Source organism: Rhinolophus sinicus, chromosome 15 (genome assembly GCF_057876585.1).
Source record: "Rhinolophus sinicus isolate RSI-liver-muscle chromosome 15, RSI-T2T, whole genome shotgun sequence".
NCBI lineage: Eukaryota > Metazoa > Chordata > Mammalia > Chiroptera > Rhinolophidae > Rhinolophus > Rhinolophus sinicus.
Genome location: NC_142515.1, coordinates 18392610 through 18397876, shown reverse-complemented (window position 1 = coordinate 18397876; position 5267 = coordinate 18392610). Strand labels below are relative to the sequence as shown.

Below are 5267 nucleotides of genomic sequence, written 5' to 3'. Positions count from 1 at the left end.
ATGGAAGATTACCATAGTTCATTTCTTTCAAAGTCAAAAGTTTTGTTTCCAAAATTTTATAGTTTCATTCTTATTACTTCAAATTAAAAACTTTCTTTGCTGAGAGGCATCTTGGAGTCTGAGAGCTATTCTTTTCAGATTATTCATAAGTGTTTCTCCGCAAGAACTCACAGAATCATAGCATATAATCTAAGAAAGAAAAACAGTATGGAAATTGAACCCTTCTATTTCCCAGAGGAGGAAACTTAGGCCCAGAGAAATGCAGTCATTTGCCAAATGTTGCCTGGAGTAGAACGTTGGGGTCTTCAACCTTGTGGGTTCAGATATCTTCGTGCCATGAGAAAACAAACACTAGATTGGAAGATGCAGCACTAATTCTCAGGATGCATATAGTCTACTTGGAGACATTAGAATCACACAGGAAACAGTTTAGTGACAACCATACAAAACTCTTTGTGCAATAGCCCAAAGAAGGATCACTGATATAAAGGGAAAGGTGTCCACCTCTGGGAGGTCTCCATGGGAAAGGAGAACATAAGTAATACAAAAGGCAATGGCATCCTGTATGAGAATCATAGACAATGAGAGAGCTAATTTTTTATGTGTAAATTTTTTATTCTTTTTTCCCATAGGCTGAGTGTATAACAAATAACATAATGGATATCTGTATACCTACTTCCCAGCTAAAGAAATAGAACATTGTCAATAGAGTTTAAGCCATCTATAAATTCTCAATATCTCATGTGGTTATTTCCAGTACACACGTAGTTGTGACCATCCAATATACTGGTAACAAACTATAGAAATGAGCCCTGAAAGTATACTCATAGTCTTCCAATATACTCCAGGTGTCAATGTCATTAAAGACAGGATTTCCCAATTGCTTAGAGGATATGAATAGCTAATCACACGTGAACATGTATTGTATTGCAGCAAAGTAGCCACACATGAGCAAAAATTATGTCCTTCTGCCTCACTTCAGGTACAACTCTAAAGTTCAAGTTAAGTAATGTTTCCCTACCAGGTAATATACTATGCACTTTTCACAAAGGTTTTTTCCCCTCTTCCAGGATAAGGAAACTATACCTTAGAGGGTTTTACCTCTGAGTAACTGGGAGGGTTGAGTAAGAGGGACACATGGAAAGTGGGGTGATTGGGACTTAAATTCAGTCTTCCAAGCCTCCAAATCCAGGCTTGTTTCTCTGTTACCATCTTTTTCATAGATATTTCTCACTTTATGCTCTGTGGTCACCCTGAAATGGCTTCTAATGCTGATTTTATTGCACATATGTGTGTTTGGGCAGGCTGAGTAACCTATGTAAGCCTCAATTTGCTTCCACGAAAAGTATAGATAATATTATAATATGTACCTTTGTTATACAGTTGCTCTAGATAGGAAATGAAATTATTGTAAAGTGCTTAGCCCAGTGTCTGACACCAGTAACTACTCAATACATGATAGCTATGGTTGCCCTTTCTCTTGAAGAAATGCATTTGAAAATTCAAAAGCAAAGAATACTCACATTTGAAATGTTGTTGTTGTTTTTTTTGTGAGAAAGTCTGCCCATGGTGTGATGATGTGCACGTCAGGTGGGAGTGACCATTTATGAATTCCAGGTTCCTGGAATTCTCCTGGAATTCTTTCCAGAATTCCCCTTTCCTTTCTTCCCTCCCCACATGGGTTGATGTAATTATAACTATGTTTAGACTATAGTTTTTATATCTGTAAAGACTCTATGTAATTTATATATGATTTTATTTATATAGAAATTACATACACACACATGCATGTGAGCGCACATATGCATATTTTGTTAATAAAGGATGAATCTTGGTTCTTGCTTATTCTTACATTAGCTCAGAATTAATCCAGGCTCATTCAGTGTCATGGCAGAAGACAAGTTTGTTTCCTCAAAGAAAAAATGCTCCCAGTGGTGAACCTGCAAACTCTATTTAAAAATGAGATTTTAAAGTCCATTCTAAAGGGTGTTTTGGATGCAAAACCTTTCACTCCCAGGCAGGCTGAGAAGATTGTCCTGTCCCCAGATAATGAGTTGCTTGCCAAGAAGTCTGGGAAGAACAACCTCAAGCTACAGATACTAATAGTTGTATTTAGTTTTCTCTGGAGGGGACTCTAAAGAATTAGCATATGTAAAGTCCCTTGTTCATTCACAGTTCAGGTGACCAGCAAAAGTAAATTCCAATCAACACTGAGTGGCAAAAATGCCACTGCGCATTTTTACATGGAGTTTTAGAAATTGGATGTTGTGAATGTCAGCTTCCCCAAACCCCACTGGCCTTTCTTTCAGCCAAACCCAATTATTAAAGTGAACAACAGCATCTGAAGAGAAATAGTCTGGAATATTATTTCATATGAGAAGCAAAAGATTTATAAGCAAACAGCTGGCCTTTTCCGAGATAGTTTTGAATTTAATCCGTTTCGCATTTTGCTTTACCAAGGGACTGGAAAATTTCTTCAGTATGGATGACAATAACTGATGAAATTTATTGGAACTGTGGAGGTCAAAAAGATAACTTTCCTCCCACCTTTCTAAGTTCTCTAGACTGGGCTAATAATCAGGTTAATGTGAGGCAGATTGACAGGAGAAAATGTCCAAAATTTGTTACAGATGTTCATGTGGGGGTACCGTAAAAATATGAGACCCAAGGAAGCACTGGGTAGTTGAGGCTTACATGCCATTCTGGACGTGGAGAGAGAAGCAGTGGTCTGGGGATTTAAAGGAAAAACAGGCAATTTACAGGTAGACAAGAAAGAGCAAATATGGGGTAAACGAATTCTTGTTGAGCCACCCAGAAACAATAGGATCCAGAGGGAAGTCTAACAGTCTTTCCTAGATTTCTCCCCTTATTACACATTTAGTTTATATAATGATGCTAAGGTGATTCTCCGTTCCTTTAAGCAGGTTTTTCTGTCTGAATTTCTTTAGACAGGTAGGAGGGAGGGTCAAAGGTTCTTTCTGAGTCCTTTATTTCTTAATAACCAGCTTAACGGCAATAAACCCAAAGGTATGTTTTGGAGTGCCAAACTTTGGTCCCATTCAGGACCACAAACCATGGCTGGGCTTTATGTTGCCTCAAAAAGAAAACATGCATAAGAGAAGCTCAAGCTTGCTCACCCTGTCACAGGAAGATGCTTCTATAGAAACATCAAGACTCAAGCTCCATTCTACATAAAAACCCTGCCTGCCTCCCCTACTTAACTTTAACCACACTTACTTTTTCTTGGCACATACTCTAATCACATCTGTCTTTCTTTCTTTCTTTCTTTCTTTCTTTCTTTCTTTCTTTCTTTCTTTCTTTCTTTCTTTCTTTCTTTCTTTCTTCTTTCTTTCTTTCTTTCTTCTTTCTTTCTTTTCTCTCTCTCTCTCTCTCTCTCTCTCTCTCTCTCTCTCTCTCTCTCTCTCTCTCTCTCTCTCTCTCTCTCTCTCTCTCTCATGAACCTGTATCCTAACATTGTAATTTTTTTATTTTAAGATTTTTATTAAAATATAGCTAACATACTACATTAGTTTCAGTTGTAGACCATAGTTATCCAACATTTATATACCTAAAGAAGTGGTCACCATGATAAATCCAGCAACCATCTGACACTGTACCACGCTATCACAATATTATTGACTATATTCCCCGTGCTGTATATTACATCCTCATGGCTTATTTGTTTTATACCTGAAAATGTGGACCTCTTATTCCCCTTCACTTTTCCCTCCTTGTTTAAATTTTCAATTACAGTTGACATGCAATATTATTTTTATATTAATTTCAGGTGTACAGCATAGTGGTTAGACATTTATATAATTTAAGAAATGATCCCTCTGACTAGTCTAGTACTCAGATGGCACTTATACATAGTTATTACTGTATAATTGACTATATTCCCTTTACATCTCTATGACTATTTTGTATCTACCAGTTTGTACTTCTTAACCCCTTCACCTTTTTCACCCTGCCCCCAACCTCTCCCCTCTATCACCTCAACAAATCCAGTACCCATCTGACATCATATATAGTTATTAAAATATCATTGACTATATTCCAGATATTATACCCTACATCCCCATGACTACTTTGTAATAACCAATTTGTATTTCTTAATCTTTTCCCCCTTCTCCCCTTTGCCAACCTTCCTCCCATCTGGCAACCATCAATATATTCGCTCTCTATATGAGTTTGTTTCTGTTTCATGTGTTTATTTTGTTCGTTAGGTTCCACATATAGGTGAAATCACATTGCTCTGTCTTTCTCTGTCTTACACTCCATTCAGCACAGTACGCTCCATACCCCTGCAGATGGCAAGAACCCATTCCCTCCATGGCCAAACAATATTCCATTGTATATGTGTACCACCTCCTCTTTATCCATTCATCTATTGATGGACACCCAGGTTACCTCCACATCTTGGCCGTTGTAAACAATGCTGCAATGAACATATGGATGCACACATCCCCTTGAAGCAGCATTTGGCTTTCTTCAGGTAAATACCCTGAAGTGGGATTAGTGGGAGCACTTCTTTGTCTCTTGTTATAGCCTTTGTTTTAAAGTCTACTTTGTCTGGTATAAGTATTGCTACCCCAGATTTTTTTGCTTCCATTTTCATGAAATATCGTTTTTCATCCCTTCACTTTCCATCTGTGTGTTTTCATCCCTTTGTTTTCAATCTGAAGTGATTCTCTTGTAGGCAGCATATGCAAGCATTTTGTTTTCTTAGCCACGCAGTCCTCCTATTATCTATGAGTGGAGCATTTTGTCAATTTACATTGAAAGTAATTGTTGACAGATATAGCTATTGCCATCTTATTATTCATAATTTTGATTTCTTTTTTTTTCATCTCAAAGAAGCCCCTTTAACATTCCTGGTAATACTGGTTTGGTGATAATGAACTCCTTTAGCTTTTTCTTTGTCTGGGAAGTTCTTCATTTGTCCTTCAATTTTAAATGAATGCTTCGCAGGGTACAATAATCTTGGTCATATATCCTTGTTTTTCGTCACATTAAAGATTTTGTGCCAATCTCTTATGGCTTGCAAAGTTTTTGTTGAGAAATCAGCTGACGATCTTATGAGAGTTCCCTTATAAGTTACTAGTGACCTTCCTGTTGCTGCTTTTAGGATTCTCTCCTTGCCTTGAACCTTTGCCATTCTAATTATAATGTGTCTTAGTGTGGTCCTGCTTGGGTTCATCTTGTTTGGAACTCTCGGCACTTCCTGGACTTGTATGTCTATTTTCTTTGCCAGGTTAGGAAAGTTT

General features: G+C 37.4%; 1 pseudogene; it reads right to left on the bottom strand.

Moving 5' to 3' along the window:
* Positions 1–663: 663 nt before the first annotated feature.
* LOC148755164 (small nucleolar RNA U3) lies at positions 664–828 on the bottom strand (annotated as a pseudogene).
* Between the last annotated feature and the right edge of the window lie 4439 nt (positions 829–5267).